Source organism: Coregonus clupeaformis, chromosome 27 (assembly GCF_020615455.1).
Source record: "Coregonus clupeaformis isolate EN_2021a chromosome 27, ASM2061545v1, whole genome shotgun sequence".
NCBI lineage: Eukaryota > Metazoa > Chordata > Actinopteri > Salmoniformes > Salmonidae > Coregonus > Coregonus clupeaformis.
In genome coordinates, this window is record NC_059218.1 from 32,239,742 (window position 1) to 32,257,624 (window position 17,883).

General features: G+C 46.2%; 1 pseudogene; it reads left to right on the forward strand.

Moving 5' to 3' along the window:
- The first annotated feature begins 3,156 nt into the window (after positions 1 to 3,156).
- LOC121541202 lies at positions 3,157 to 16,519 on the forward strand (annotated as a pseudogene).
- The last annotated feature ends 1,364 nt before the right edge of the window (positions 16,520 to 17,883 follow it).

Sequence of the window (17,883 nt, forward strand, 5' to 3'; positions counted from 1 at the left end):
TGACAGTTTATTCCATCTTATCACCATCTCACTATATTACAAATATATTCTTTTAAATGCTTACATTTACCAACATTTACGTTCAGAATGTTCCACTCTATGTTTGTTTGTGTTTAGGACAGATTTTATTATCCACATTATTATTTATTTTTATTAGAATGCATAAGGTAGTAGCTAGTGGTTGTAGTAACTGCAGCAGAAGGTAGTGGTTAGTGGTTGTAGTAACTGCAGCAGAAGGTAGTGGTTGTAGTAACTGCAGCAGAAGGTAGTGGTTGTAGTAACTGCAGCAGAAGGTATTCGCTAGTGGTTGTAGTAACTGCAGCAGAAGGTAGGTGGTTGGTGGTTGTAGTAACTGCAGCAGAAGGTAGTGGTTGTCGTAACTACAGCAGAAGGTGGAGTTGTAGTAACTACAGCAGAAGGTAGTGGTTAGTGGTTGTAGTGACTGCCGCAGAAGGTTGTGGTTAGTGGTTATAGTAACTGCAGCAGAAGGTAGTGGTTGTAGTAACTGCAGCTGAAGGTAGTGGTTGTAGTAACTGTAGCAGAAGGTATTCGCTAGTGGTTGTAGTAACTGCAGCAGAAGGTATGTGGTTAGTGGTTGTAGTAACTGCAGCAGAAGGTAGTGGTTGTAGTAACTGCAGCAGAAGGTGGATGTTGTAGTAACTGCAGCAGAAGGTAGTGGTTAGTGGTTGTAGTGACTGCCACAGAAGGTTGTGGTTAGTGGTTATAGTAACTGCAGCAGAAGGTAGTGGTTGTAGTAACTGCAGCAGAAGGTAGTGGTTAGTGGTTGTAGTGACTGCCGCAGAAGGTTGTGGTTAGTGGTTATAGTAACTGCAGCAGAAGGTAGTGGTTGTAGTAACTGCAGCAGAAGGTAGTGGTTAGTGGTTGTAGTAACTGCAGCAGAAGGTAGTGGCTAGTGGTTGTAGTGACTGCCGCAGAAGGTAGTGGTTAGTGGTTGTAGTAACTGCAGCAGAAGGTAGTGGTTAGTGGTTGTAGTGACTGCCGCAGAAGGTAATGGTTAGTGGTTGTAGTAACTGCAGCAGAAGGTAGTGGTTAGTGGTTGTAGTGACTGCAGCAGAAGGTTGTGGTTAGTGATTGTAGTAACTGCAAGAGTTTTGGCAACTCTCACCCCTGTCTCCTAATCTATCCAAATAAACACTTTTTCCCCCTCTCTCCCCCCATCCCTCCCCTCCCTACCCCCTCGCTCCCCACTGGTTCCAAGGGTTATCAGTGTAATCCCTCCTGTGCACCCCGCCCTTTCCAAATACCATCACCAACCCCGAACACACCCCAGCTGCCTCTCTGTACCCACCAGCACCACAGCAGCCCATATACACACACCCAGCAGAGGGGAGACAGACAGGAGACAGAGGGGAGACAGACAGGAGACAGAGGGGAGACAGACAGGAGACAGAGGGGAGACAGACAGGAGACAGAGGGGAGACAGAGTGGAGACAGACAGGAGACAGAAGGGAATAGGAGGGGAGACAGACAGGAGAAAGACAGGAGACAGAGGGGAGACAGAGTTTACTTTCAGAAACACCAGGATATAAGGGAAATATATATATATTTAAAGGATATGTATTTATGTATATATGTCTGTATGTGTATATATTTTGTATGTATGTGTATATGTGTATATACAGTGGGGAGAACAAGTATTTGATACACTGCCGATTTTGCAGGTTTTCCTACTTACAAAGCATGTAGAGGTCTGTAATTTTTATCATTGGTACACTTCAACTGTGAGAGACGGAATCTAAAACAAAAATCCAGAAAATCACATTGTATGATTTTTAAGTAATTCATTTGCATTTTATTGCATGACATAAGTATTTGATCACCTACCAACCAGTAAGAATCTCAATCAATCAAACAGACTCCAACCTCTCCACAATGGCTAAGACCAGAGAGCTGTGTAAGGACATCAGGGATAAAATTGTAGACCTGCACAAGGCTGGGATGGGCTACAGGACAATAGGCAAGCAGCTTGGTGAGAAGGCAACAACTGTTGGCGCAATTATTAGAAAATGGAAGAAGTTCAAGATGACGGTCAATCACCCTCGGTCTGGGGCTCCATGCAAGATCTCACCTTGTGGGGCATCAATGATCATGAGGAAGGTGAGGGATCAGCCCAGAACTACACGGCAGGACCTGGTCAATGACCTGAAGAGAGCTGGGACCACAGTCTCAAAGAAAACCATTAGTAACACACTATGCCGTCATGGATTAAAATCCTGCAGCGCACGCAAGGTCCCCCTGCTCAAGCCAGCGCATGTCCAGGCCCGTCTGAAGTTTGCCAATGACCATCTGAATGATCCAGAGGAGGAATGGGAGAAGGTCATGTGGTGTGATGAGACAAAAATAGAGCTTTTTGGTCTAAACTCCACTCGCTGTGTTTGGAGGAAGAAGAAGGATGAGTACAACCCCAAGAACACCATCCCAACAGTGAAGCATGGAGGTGGAAACATCATTATTTGGGGATGCTTTTCTGCAAAGGGGACAGGTCGACTGCACCGTATTGAGGGGAGGATGGATGGGGCCATGTATCGCGAGATCTTGGCCAACAACCTCCTTCCCTCAGTAAGAGCATTGAAGATGGGTCGTGGCTGGGTCTTCCAGCATGACAACGACCCGAAACACACAGCCAGGGCAACTAAGGAGTGGCTCCGTAAGAAGCATCTCAAGGTCCTGGAGTGGCCTAGCCAGTAGAAAATCTTTGGAGGGAGCTGAAAGTCCGTATTGCCCAGCGACAGCCCCGAAACTTGAAGGATCTGGAGAAGGTCTGTATGGAGGAGTGGGCCAAAATCCCTGCTGCAGTGTGTGCAAACCTGGTCAAGACCTACAGGAAACGTATGATCTCTGTAATTGCAAACAAAGGTTTCTGTACCAAATATTAAGTTCTGCTTTTCTGATGTATCAAATACTTATGTCATGCAATAAAATGCAAATGAATTACTTAAAAATCATACAATGTGATTTTCTGGATTTCCGTCTCTCACAGTTGAAGTGTACCTATGATAAAAATTACAGACCTCTACATGCTTTGTAAGTAGGAAAACCTGCAAAATCGGCAGTGTATCAAATACTTGTTCTCCCCACTGTATATATATATAAAATATAAAAAAAACACCAGGATATATCAGAGAATGACAAAGGTCTAAACTCACATCATCAGGGTATAAACTTACACCTGAGCAATATCAACAGTCTGACCTCAGGATCTGGATGTTCATGTGGTGGAGACCTACCTCTTCTTCTCTTGACGCGCGTTCTCAGAGAAGGAAGACAGGTTAAAGAACAGAGTGTATTCTCATCTTCTCTTACTGCTGCTGTGAGAGGAGAGAGAGAGAGACCGATCCTCAGAACTGCTCCACCAATCACACAGTGAGTAAACACATCTTATTGTAATCGTTATGGGTGTCCAGGGATGGAGGGACATGAAACTAAAACTAAACATCCTAACAAAGATCATAGTCAACTTTCTTCCAGCTCATAGGGTTTATGCTTCTAGTGCATGTTCAATTAAAGTTTGGGTGTGATGAGACGTTTAGCATTTTGTATTACATTTTATATTTACATTTGAGTCATTTAGCAGACGCTCTTATCCAGAGCCACTTACAGTTAGTGAGTGCATACATTTTCCATGTATTACCAGGACAGTTTAATAACTTTATTGGAAGGTTTTTAATCCACCCCCTTCTTTGCTTGGTTCATATAGAGACTGAATGGAAAAGTAACTATTTCAATCCATGATCCCGTTTTCCCATGATGTTCTATGAGAGGTCATACATGCTGGTCATACCTGTACATGCTACCTTCATCTTAATACCAACAGTTATAGTATCAGATGTGATCTGAGGACATGTGACCATGACACATGATGGCTGAGGTCCCACCCCACTGCTAAAGTCAACTGAACATTGATGAAAGTTGGGTGAAATATATGAAATAACCCATTACAATGATCCGTTTTCAGTTAAAATCCAATGCAACAAAAGCTTGTTGACCTCTAAAATGAATGGAAGAGGATTTCTTAGAAGGGGGTGTTGAAGAGGAGGGGCCTCATTGTTCTGGGTCTGTAGTCATCATCCGGGAGACTGGGGGTGGGGCCAAGGGGAGTCCATTTCCTCCTGCCCAGAGTTGCGTAGTTATCTGTGTTTACTTTCCACACCTCTCACCACTGTATTTTAGGAAACTTAGCTACCCTCAGGTTAATGCAATGACATTGAGAGGCTTTTTTTCATTTACATTTTAGTCATTTAGTAGACACTCTTATCCAGAGCGACTTACAGTTAGTGAGTGCATACATTTTCATACTGGCCCCCCCGTGGGAAACGAACCCACAACCCTGGCGTTGCAAGCGCCATGCTCTACCAACTGAGCTACAATCTGTTATTGAAATAGGGGCATGCCAAACAGATTCCTGTGTGTAAAGGGGATTCATTATCAGGCTCCTCGTCTATCTACAATGCCTTCAGAAAGTATTCACACCCCTTGACTTTTTCCTCATTTTGTTGTGTTACAGCCTGAATTTAAAATTAATTAAATTGAAATTGTGTGTCACTGGCCTACACACAATACCCCATAATACCCCATTTTCTATAATATTCTACTGTATCTTAGTCCATGCCGCTCTGTCATTGCTCGTCCATATATGTATATATTGTTAATTCCATTCCTTACTTAGATTTGTGTGTATTGGGTATATGTTATGAAATTGTTAGATATTACTTGTTAGATATTACTGCACTGTCGGAGCTAGAAGCACAAGCTTTTCTGTCACGATCGTTATAGAGAGTAGACCAATGCGCAGCGTTAGTTGCAAACATACTTAACTTTATTATCTTTAGTGATAATATAACAACAAAACAATAAACGAAACGTGCAGTCCTACGGTTAACACGGAAACAAACCAAACGGAAACAAGATCCCACAAACACTAAGGGAAACAGACTGTTTAAATATGGCTCCCAATCAGAGACAACCAGCAACAGCTGACACTCGTTGCCTCTGATTGGGAGCCACTCTGGCCAACATAGAAAATCAACAACTAGAACTCCCACACAGAACATAAACACATAGAATCTACACACCCTGGCTCAACATATAGAGTCCACAGAGCCAGGGTGTGACAGTACCCCCCCACCAAAGGCGCGGACTGCGACCGCGCCTGAACATAAACAAACCAGGGAGGGCTGGGTGGGCATTCCTCCTCGGAGGCGGTTCCGGCTCGGGCTTGATCACCACCCTCTAATAATCCCCCGTGGCGCCCCTGGTCCGGTTTGGCCCCGCTGGCTGGAGCTGGACTGGACCTCGTAGGGAGCGGATTGCTTCAGCTCGGTGTGGAGCAGCTGACCGGTACCTGACCAGGCACCGGTGACCCAGGCACGGGTTGTGCCGGACTGACGACGCACACCCCTGGCTTGGTGCGTGGAGCAGGAACGGGCCGGACCGACTGACGATGCGCACCCCTGGCTTGGTGCGTGGAGTAGCAACGGGCGGACCGGGCTGACGTGCGCACCACTGGCTTGGTGCGTGGAGCAGGAACGGGCGGACCGGGCTGACGATGCGCACTCCCTGGCTTGGTGCGTGGAGCAGCAACGGGCCGGACCGGGCTGACGATGCGCACCCCTGGCTTGGTGCGTGGAGCAGGAACGGGCCGGACCGGGCTGACGATGCGCACCCCTGGCTTGGTGCGTGGAGCAGGAACGGGCCGGACCGGGCTGACGATGCGCACCCCTGACTTGGTGCGTGGAGCAGGAACGGGCTGGACCGGGCTGACGACTCGCACCCCTGGCTTGGTGCGAGTGGCAGGAACAGGCCGGGCCGGGCTGGCGACGCGCACCGTAGCTTTGGTGCGAGTGGCAGGAACAGGCCGGGCCGGGCTGGCGACGCGCACCGTAGGCTTGGTGCGAGTGGCAGGAACAGGCCGGGCCGGGCTGGCGACGCGCACCGTAGGCTTGGTGCGAGGGGCAGGAACAGGCCGGGCCGGGCTGGCGACGCGCACCGTAGGCTTGGTGCGAGGGGCAGGAACAGGCCGGGCCGGGCTGGCGACGCGCACCGTAGGCTTGGTGCGGGGAGCAGGAACAGGCCGGGCCGGGCTGGCGACGCGCACCGTAGGCTTGGTGCGAGGGGCAGGAACAGGCCGGGCCGGGCTGGCGACGCACACCGTAGGCTTGGTGCGAGGGGCAGGAACAGGCCGGGCCGGGCTGGCGACGCGCACCGTAGGCTTGGTGCGGGGAGCAGGAACAGGCCGGGCTGGGCTGGCGACGCGCACCGTAGGCTTGGTGCGAGGGGCAGGAACAGGCCGGGCTGGGCTGGCGACGCGCACCGTAGGCTTGGTGCGAGGGGCAGGAACAGGCCGGGCCGGGCTGGCGACGCACACCGTAGGCTTGGTGCGGGGAGCAGGAACAGGCCGGGCTGGGCTGGCGACGTGCACCGTAGGCTTGGTGCGAGGGGCAGGAACAGGCCGGGCCGGGCTGGGAACACACACCACTGGCCTTAAACGGGGATCAGGAACGGGCCGGACCGGACTGGCAATACACCTCAGTACCTCTCGCCGTGCCTCTACATCTTCCTTCCCTCTTCTCACCAATGGCTCCCGTAACCTGGTGGCCTTCTGAACTCGCCCCTTATATGCCTCCAGCAGCCCCGTCGTCCATGCCATGTGCCCCCCCCTAAACATTTTTTGGGGTTGCCTCTCGTCCGTCCGACGACGACACTGTTGACGCCGTTGCTCCTCTCTCCGTCGCGCCTCTACCGTCTCACTCCATGGACGGCGATCCATCCCGGCCTGGATTTCCTCCCAGGTCCAGGACCCCTGCCCGTCCAATATTTGCTCCCACGTCCAGGCTGCCTGCTCCTGGACACGCTGCTTGGTCCTGGTATGGTGGGATCTTCTGTCACGAACGTTATAGAGAGTAGACCAATGCGCAGCGTTAGTTGCAAACATACTTAACTTTATTATCTTTAGTGATAATATAACAACAAAACAATAAACGAAACGTGCAGTCCTACGGTTAACACGGAAACAAACCAAACGGAAACAAGATCCCACAAACACTAAGGGAAACAGACTGTTTAAATATGGCTCCCAATCAGAGACAACCAGCAACAGCTGACACTCGTTGCCTCTGATTGGGAGCCACTCTGGCCAACATAGAAATACAACAACTAGAACTCCCACACAGAACATAAACACATAGAATTTACACACCCTGGCTCAACATATAGAGTCCACAGAGCCAGGGTGTGACATTTTCACTACACCCACAATAACATCTGCTAAACACGTGTATGTGACAAATACTATTTGATTTGATTTGAATGTGAAAGCGGAATTATGTTTTTAGACATTTTTACAAATTAATAAAAAATGTAACGCTGAAATGTCTTGAGTCAATAAGTATTCATCCCCTTTGTTATGGCAAGCTTAAATAAATTCAGGAGTAAAAATGTGCTTAACAAGTCACAGACAAAGTTGCATGTGCAATAATAGTGTTTAACATGATTTTTGAATGACTACCTCATCTCTGTACCCCACACGTACAATTATCTGTAAGGTCCCTCAGTAAAGCAGTGAATTTCAAACGCAGATTCAACCACAAAGACCAGGGAGGTTTTCCAATGCCTCGCAAAGAAGGGCACCTATTGGTTGATGGGTTCAAAAAAAAGCAGACATTGAATATCCGTTTGAGCATGGTGAAGTTATTAATTAAACTTTGGATGGTGTATCAATACAATCAATACACCCAGTCACTACAAAGATACAGGCGTCCTTCCTAACTCAGTTGCCAGAGAGTGTCAAGGTCTGATGTGGATGCGGTGGTGGAGTCAAGCGCAGGACACAGAGGAATAGTCAAGACGACTTTACTAATACCTCTCAAGGTACACACAAATTAACAGCCTCCAAAAACACAAGAGGCGTAACAAAATACGCGAGTGCGTAAAACCCACAAAAGCCAAGGTCACAGAACCTATACATACACGACAGGCGACAATAACACACAAAATGCAAACCTAACACAGGGGAATTTATAGGAGACATAATCAAGACATAATACGAGACAGGTGCACCAACTAGACATAACCAAACAAACATCGAAAACATCAAGCGGTAGTAGCTAGTACTCCGGGGACGACGAACGCCGAAGCCTGCCCGAGCAAGGAGGAGGAGCAGCCTCGGCGGTCTCCGTGACAGAAAGGAAGGAAACCGCTCAGGGATTTCACCATGAGGCCAATGGTGACTTTAAAAGAGTTACAGAGTTTAATGGCTGTGATAGGAGAAAACTGAGGATGGATCAACAACATTGTAGTTACTCCACAATACTAGCCTAAATGACAGAGTGAAAAGAAGGAAGCCTGTACCGAATAAAAATATTCCAAATTCCTATTTGCAATAAGGCACTAAAGTAAAACTGCAAAAAATATGGCAAATAAATGAACTTTATGTCCTGAATACAAAGCATTATGTTTGGGGCAAATCCAGCACAAGACATCACTGAGTACCACTCTTCATATTTTCAAGAATGGTGGTGGCTGTATTATGTTATGGGTATGCTTGTCATCGGCAAGGACTAGGGAGTTTTTTTGGAAAAAAAGGAACGGCAAAGGCAAAATCCTAGAGGAAAACCTGGTTCAGTCTGCTTTCCAACAGACACTGGGAGACAGTCACCTTTCAGCAGGACATTAACCTAAAACACAAGGCCAAATATACACTCGAATTGATTACCAAAACGACATTGAACGTTCCTAGTGTCATAGTCAACAATGATAACATTCAGCTAGCAGGCTATACGCTACATCGGCAGGACAGAACGTCTGACTCTGGTAAGACAAGGGGCGGCGGTCTGTGTATATTTGTAAACAACAGCTGGTGCACAAAATCAAATACTAAGGAAGTCTCGAGGTTTTGCTCGCCTGAGGTAGAGTATCTTATGATAAGCTGTAGACCACACTATTTACCAAGAGAGTTTTCATCTATATTTTTCATAGCTGTCTATTTACCACCACAAACCAATGCTGGCATTAAGATTGCTCTGAATGAGTTGTACAAGGCCATTAATCAACAGGAAAACGCTCATCCAGATGCAGCGCTCCAAGTGGCCGGGGACTTTAATGCAGGGAAACTTAAATCCGTTCTACCTAATTTCTACCAGCATGTTAAATGTGCAACCAGAGGAAAAAAACTCTAGACCACCTTTACTCCACACACAGAGACGCATACAAAGCTCTCCCTCGCCCTCCATTTGGCAAATCTGACCATAACTCTATCCTCCTGATTCCTGCTTATAAGCAAAAACTGAAGCAGGAAGCACCAGTGATTCGGTTAATAAAAAAGTGGTCAGATGACGCAGATGCTAAGCTACAGGACTGTTTTGCTAGCACAGACTGGAACATGTTCCGGGATTCTTCAGACAGCATTGAGGAGTACACCACATCAGTCACTGGCTTCATCAATAAGTGCATCGATGATGTCGTCCCCCACAGTGACCGTACGTACATACCCCAACCAGAAGCCATGGATTACAGGAAACATCCGCACTGAGCTAAAGGGTAGAGCTGCCGCTTTCAAGGAATGGGACTCTAACCCGGACGCTTATAAGAAATCCCGCTATGACCTCCGACGAACCATCAAACAGGCAAAGAGTCAATACAGGTCTAAGATTGAATCATACTACACTGGCTCTGACGCTCGTCGGATGTGGCAGGGCTTGAAAACTATTACAGACTACAAAGGGAAGCACAGCCGCGAGCTGCCCAGTGACACAAGCCTACCAGACGAAGCTAAACCACTTCTATGCTCGCTTTGAGGCAAGCAACACTGAAGCATGCATGAGAGCACCAGCTGTTCCGGATGACTATGTGATCACGCTCTCCGTAGCCGATGTGAGTAAGACTTTTAAGCAGGTCAACATTCACAAGGCCGCAGGGCCAGACGGATTACCAGGACGTGTACTCCGAGCATGTGCTGACCAACTGGCAAGTGTCTTCACTGACATTTTCAACATGTCCCTGACTGAGTCTGTAATACCAACATGTTTCAAGCAGACCACCATAGTCCCCGTGCCCAAGAACTCTAAGATAACCTGCCTAAATGACTACCGACCCGTAGCACTGACGTCTGTAGCCATGAAGTGCTTTGAAAGACTGGTCATGGCTCACATCAACAGCATAATCCCAGAAACCCTAGACCCACTCCAATTTGCATACCGCCCCAACAGATCCACAGATGATGCAATCTCTATCGCACTCCACACTGCCCTTTCCCACCTGGACAAGAGGAACACCTACGTGAGAATGCTATTCATTGACTACAGCTCAGCATTCAACACCATAGTGCCCTCTAAGCTCATCACTAAGCTAAGGATCCTGGGACTAAACACCTCCCTCTGCAACTGGATCCTGGACTTCCTGACGGGCCGCCCCCAGGTGGTAAGGGTAGGTAACAACACATCTGCCACACTGATCCTCAACACGGGGGCCCCTCAGGGGGTGCGTGCTCAGTCCCCTCCTGTACTCTCTGTTCACCCATGACTGCATGGCCAGGCACGACTCCAACACCATCATTAAGTTTGCCGACGACACAACAGTGGTAGGCCTGATCACCGACAACGATGAGACAGCCTATAGGGAGGAGGTCAGAGATCTGGCCGTGTGGTGCCAGGACAACAACCTCTCCCTCAACGTGACCAAGACAAAGGAGATGATTGTGGACTACAGGAAAAAAAAGAGGACTGAGCACGCCCCCCATTCTCATCGACGGGGCTGTAGTGGAACAGGTTGAGAGCTTCAAGTTCCTTGGTGTCCACATCACCAACGAACTATCATGGTCCAAACACACCAAGACAGTCGTGAAGAGGGCACGACAAAGCCTATTCCCCCTCAGGAGACTAAAAAGATTTGGCATGGGTCCTCAGATCCTCAAAAAATTCTACAGCTGCACCATCGAGAGCATCCTGACTGGTTGCATCACCGCCTGGTATGGCAACTGCTTGGCCTCTGACCGCAAGGCACTACAGAGGGTAGTGCGTACGGCCCAGTACATCACTGGGGCAAAGCTCCCCTGCCATTCAGGACCTCTATACCAGGCGGTGTCAGAGGAAGGCCCTCAAAATTGTCAAAGACTCCAGCCACCCTAGTCATAGACTGTTCTCTCTGCTACCGCACGGCAAGCGGTACCGGAGTGCCAAGTCTAGGTCCAAAAGACTTCTCAACAGCTTCTACCCCCAAGCCATAAGACTCCTGAACAGCTAATCATGGCTACCCGGACTATTTGCACTGCCCCCCCCACCCCATCCTTTTTACGCTGCTGCTACTCTGTTAAGTATTTATGCATAGTCACTTTAACTCTACCCACATGTACATATTACCTCAACTACCTCAACTAGCCGGTGCCCCCGCACATTGACTCTGCAACGGTACCCCCCTGTATATATAGCCTCCCTACTGTCACTTTATTTTACTGTATATATAGCCTCCCTACTGTCACTTTATTTTACTTCTGCTCTTTTTTTTTTTTTTTCTCAACACTTTTTTTTGTTGTTGTTTTATTCTTACTTTTTTGTTTAAAATAAATGCACTGTTGGTTAAGGGCTGTAAGTAAGCATTTCACTGTAATGTCTGCACCTGTTGTATTCGGCGCATGTGACCAATAAAATTTGATTTGATTTGATTTGATTTGAGTTACAGTTTTGACTTAAATTGGCTTGAAAATCTATGGCAAGACTTGAAAATGGCTGTCTAGCAATGATCAACAACCAAATTGACAGAGCTTGAAGAATTTAAAAAAGAATAATGTGCAAATACTGTACAATACAGGTGTGCAAAGCTCTTAGAGACTTAACCAGAAATACTCACAGCTGTAATCGCTGCCAAAGGTGATTCTAACATGTATTGACTCAGGGGGTTGAATACTTATCTAATCAAGATATATTTGTGTTTTATTTTTCATATATATTTTTTTACAAATGTTAGATTTTTTCTTCCACTTTGACATTAGAGAATATTTTGTGTAGATTGTTGACAAAAAAATGACAATTAAATCCATTTTAATGCCACTTTGTAACACAACAAAATGTGGAAAAAAAGTCAAGGGGTGTGAATACTTTCTGAAGGCACTGTAACTGCAAGCACTATAAGGCTCTCTAACAGAAGAGCAGTAACAGGCTCGCCCAATACCACTTGGCCCATAATTAACTGCACTGCCACTAGTAATGATGATTATAACATTGTATGATAGACACATAAATGAATGAATTAATAAATCAACACTAATCATTTTGTTTCCCGAAGGCCTAGGGAGGATGAGTCTGCCGAGGAACCGGACCCTGGAGAATGCCATCACCCAGCTGCATCACATTAACAATGGGGAACCTTTGTCATCACTGCAATTTCACCTCCAGCACACAGGTTCTGTGACCTCTGTGCCAGGGTCGCCCACGGGGAGGTCAGGGGTGGTGGTGCCAACCCCGTACTCAGTAGCGGGCAGCATGGCGGGGGCTACGGATGCCCCTGTGGAGCTGAGAGGCTCTCTGGACTGCTGAGCGTGCTCAGTACTGGTGACGGCTCAGAACCTGATCATCGCCCTGGTCAACAGCACGCTGGTCAGTATCGTGTTCGGCACCATCATGACCCCAGCGCTGGTCATGGTCGTGTTTGGCTTCCTATGTCACTCTACGGTAAGACTGCCATCCAGGAAGAAAGTCTGTGTGTGTCAGAAAGAGATAGAGACAGAGAGGGGAGAGTCAGAGACATACAGTGAGGGAAAAAAGTATTTGATCCCCTGCTGATTTTGTACGTTTACCCACTGACAAAGAAATGATCAGTCTATAATTTTAATGGTAGGTTTATTTGAACAGTGAGAGACAGAATAACAACAACAAAATCCAGAAAAATGCATGTCAAAAATGTTATAAATTGATTTGCATTTTAATGAGGGAAATAAGTATTTGACCCCCTCTCAATCAGAAAGATTTCTGGCTCCCATGTGTCTTTTCTACAGGTAACGAGCTGAGATTAGGAGCACACTCTTAAAGGGAGTGCTCCTAATCTCAGTTTGTTACCTGTATAAAAGACACCTGTCCACAGAAGCAATCAATCAATCAGATTCCAAACTCTCCACCATGGCCAAGACCAAAGAGCTCTCCAAGGATGTCAGGGACAAGATTGTAGACCTACACAAGGCTGGAATGGGCTACAAGACCATCGCCAAGCAGCTTGGTGAGAAGGTGACAACAGTTGGTGCGATTATTCGCAAATGGAAGAAACACAAAATAACTTTCAATCTCCCTCGGCCTGGGGCTCCATGCAAGATCTCACCTCGTGGAGTTGCAATGATCATGAGAACGGTGAGGAATCAGCCCAGAACTACACGGGAGGATCTTGTCAATGATCTCAAGGCAGCTGGGACCATAGTCACCAAGAAAACAATTGGTAACACACTACACACTACACCGTGCAGGACTGAAATCCTGCAGCGCCCGCAAGGTCCCTCTGCTCAAGAAAGCACATGTACAGTGGGGGAAAAAAGTATTTAGTCAGCCACCAATTGTGCAAGTTCTCCCACTTAAAAAGATGAGAGAGGCCTGTAATTTTCATCATAGGTACACGTCAACTATGACAGACAAATTGAGGAAAAATAATCCAGAAAATCACATTGTAGGATTTTTTATGAATTTATTTGCAAATTATGGTGGAAAATAAGTATTTGGTCACCTACAAACAAGCAAGATTTCTGGCTCTCACAGACCTGTAACTTCTTCTTTAAGAGGCTCCTCTGTCCTCCACTCGTTACCTGTATTAATGGCACCTGTTTGAACTTGTTATCAGTATAAAAGACACCTGTCCACAACCTCAAACAGTCACACTCCAAACTCCACTATGGCCAAGACCAAAGAGCTGTCAAAGGACACCAGAAACAAAATTGTAGACCTGCACCAGGCTGGGAAGACTGAATCTGCAATAGGTAAGCAGCTTGGTTTGAAGAAATCAACTGTGGGAGCAATTATTAGGAAATGGAAGACATACAAGACCACTGATAATCTCCCTCGATCTGGGGCTCCACGCAAGATCTCACCCCGTGGGGTCAAAATGATCACAAGAACGGTGAGCGAAAATCCCAGAACCACACGGGGGGACCTAGTGAATGACCCGCAGAGAGCTGGGACCAAAGTAACAAAGCCTACCATCAGTAACACACTACGCCGCCAGGGACTCAAATCCTGCAGTGCCAGACGTGTCCCCCTGCTTAAGCCAGTACATGTCCAGGCCCGTCTGAAGTTTGCTAGAGTGCATTTGGATGATCCAGAAGAGGATTGGGAGAATGTCATATGGTCAATATCACTTTTTGGTAAAAACTCGTCGTGTTTGGAGGACAAAGAATGCTGAGTTGCATCCAAAGAACACCATACCTACTGTGAAGCATGGGGGTGGAAACATCATGCTTTGGGGCTGTTTTTCTGCAAAGGGACCAGGACGACTGATCCGTGTAAAGGAAAGAATGAATGGGGCCATGTATCGTGAGATTTTGAGTGAAAACCTCCTTCCATCAGCAAGGGCATTGAAGATGAAACATGGCTGGGTCTTACAGCATGACAATGATCCCAAACACACCGCCCGGACAACGAAGGAGTGGCTTCGTAAGAAGCATTTCAAGGTCCTGGAGTGGCCTAGCCAGTCTCCAGATCTCAACCCCATAGAAAATCTTTGGAGGGAGTTGAAAGTCCGTGTTGCCCAGCGACAGCCCCAAAACATCACTGCTCTAGAGGAGATCTGCATGGCGGAATGGGCCAAAATACCAGCAACAGTGTGTGCAAACCTTGTGAAGACTTACAGAAAACGTTTGACCTGTGTCATTGCCAACAAAGGGTATATAACAAAGTATTGAGAAACTTTTGTTATTGACCAAATACTTATTTTCCACCATAATTTGCAAATAAATTCATTAAAAATCCTACAATGTGATTTTCTGGAATATTTTTTCTCATTTTGTCTGTCATAGTTGACGTATACCTATGATGAACATTACAGGCCTCTCTCATCTTTTTAAGTGGGAGAACTTGCACAATTGGTGGCTGACTAAATACTTTTTTCCCCCACTGTACATGCCTGTCTGAAGTTTGCCAATTAACATCTGAATGATTCAGATGAGAACTGGGTGAAAGTGTTGTGGTCAGATGAGACCAAAATGGAGCTCTTTGGCATCAACTCAACTCGCCGTGTTTGGAGGAGGAGGAATGCTGCCTATGACCCCAAGAACACCATCCCCACCGTCAAACATGGAGGTGGAAACATTATGCTTTGGGGGTGTTTTTCTGCTAAGGGACGATGGACGGGGCCATGTACCGTCAAATCTTGGGTGAGAACCTCCTTCCCTCAGCCAGGGCATTGAAAATGGGTCGTGGATGGGTATTCCAGCATGACGATGACCCAAAACACACGGCCAAGGCAACAAAGGAGTGGCTCAAGAAGAAGAACATTAAGGTCCTGGAGTGGCCTAGCCAGTCTCCAGACCTTAATCGTATAGAAAATCTGTGGAGGGAGCTGAAGGTTCGAGTTGCCAAACGTCAGCCTCGAAACCTTAATGACTTGGAGAAGAACTGCAAAGAGGAGTGGGACAAAATCCCTCCTGAGATGTGTGCAAACCTGGTGGCCAACTACAAGAAACGTCTGACCTCTGTGATTGCCAACAAGGGTTTTGCCACCAAGGACTAAGTCATGTTTTGCAGAGGGGTCAAATACTTATTTCCCTCATTAATATGCAAATAAATTTATAACATTTTTGACATGCGTTTTTCTGGATTTTTTTGTTGTTATTCTATCTCTCACTGTTTAAATAAACCTACCATTAAAATTATAGACTGATCATTTCTTTATCAGTGGACAAAAGTACAAAATCAGCAGGGGATCAAATACTTTTTTCCCTCACTGTACAGGGAGAGAGAGCATGAGTCATTTTACATTTTACATTTTGGTCATTTAGCAGACGCTCTTATCCAGAGCGACTTACAGTTAGTGAGTGCATACATTTTTCATGACCTGAGCATTGCTGTGTAACACATGATGAGTAGTTTTAATATGTGTGTGTGTGTGTGTGTGTGTGTGTGTGTGTGTGTGTGTGTGTGTGTGTGTGTGTGTGTGTGTGTGTGTGTGTGTGTGTGTGTGTGTGTGTGTTTGAATGTGTGTGTGTTTGTGATGGTTGCACACCATTAACCATTTCTCCTCCCTCTCCTCCCTGTCGTCTCCAGGTGCAACCCAATGGCACGTCCCTGTACTGTTCAGACCTGCTGGATGACGGTGGCTGTGTGGCACTGCTGGTGGTGGGCTTCATCCTGGTCACCCCCCTCCTGGTCCTGGCTTTGACTGCCTACTGCCGCCTGGCCCACCACCTCCAACTGGGCCTCTGTTTCATCCCCTACTGCAGGGCCGTCTACAAGAACCTTCGCGCCACCGTGGAGGGGGCTGCTGCAGCCAGCAGGGGGCCTCAGAGGGGGAGGGCAAAGGCAGCGTGTGGGTGTGAGGGGAGGTATATGTTGACCATAACCACTGATGCAGGGTCAGATAACATTTTCTTCCCCCTTAAGGTTAAGGTTAGGATTGGGGGTCAAGTAATCTGATCCTAGATCTGTAGATAGGGGCAACTTCTACCTTGAGCAAGGAGGGAAGGAATGTGAAGGAAGGGAGAAAACAGGGCATGAGGGTAGTAGGGAAAGTTGAGGTGTGGACTCGTGGAGATGATGTTTATGAACACAGTTAAAATATGTCTATGAGTCTTGGGGTGGGGGTGGTGTGGAGGTGGATATTACAATACACTGGTTCGTAGATTACAGAGAGCAAAGATGAAGCTGTAAAAACAGAAGCATGCTACATGAAGTACTATCAAATATCACTGTAAATATACTATAATTATTTATCACATTATTATGTTTGTTTTTTATATTCAATCATCCTGTACTATTATTACATTATGTTTTTTTAGAATAAAATATTTCCATATTGTCAGAAAAGGTGTTTTGTCGTGTAGAAATAACTACAAGTGAATCAGTTTCTGTTGTCGACTGACAACATCTCCCTCTAGTGGAGCACAAGATTCCCACTACCATTACATCACCTCACAAAACTGTGGGTTACCAAGGCTACTATCTCTCTGATGCCATATGGCAGCTGTCAAATGTAGGCTCTTTAATCCAAGTTTTAATGACATATTCATTCCAAGTAAGTACATCATAGAAATATGTTATACAGAATCAATCAAAATGCTTTTATAACATAACTTCACTCAGTAACTGTAAGGGTTTGCTTCTCTTCACTTGTCTGGCTTGGATAGAATGATGACATTCGTAGAAAACTGTTATTATTGTGGATACAAAAACAGTTGTCATACAGTAATAAATACATGAGTAACTTGCTAATTAAAACATTTAATGTAGGGTAAAACAATTAACTTCTGTCATGTTTATAATCATGACCTGTGAATAAGCAGCTGTTGTAATGTAATTGCAAATACTTTTAATATTTTTTATTTTATTTAATTTTTTTCACCTTTATTTAACCAGGTAAGCCAGTTGAGAACAAGTTCTCATTTACAACTGCGACCTGGCCAAGATAAAGCAAAGCGGTGCGATAAAAAACAACAACACAGAGTTACATGTGGGGTAAACAAAATATAAAGTCAAAAATACAAACAGAAAATATATATATACACACAGTGTGTGCAAATGTAGCAAGTTATGGAGGTAAGGCAATAAATAGGCCATAGTGCAAAATAATTACAATTTAGTATTAACACTGGAATGATAGATGTGCAAGAGATGATGTGCAAATAGAGATACTGGGGTGCAAATGAGCAAAATTAATAACAATATGGGGATGAGGTAGTTGGGT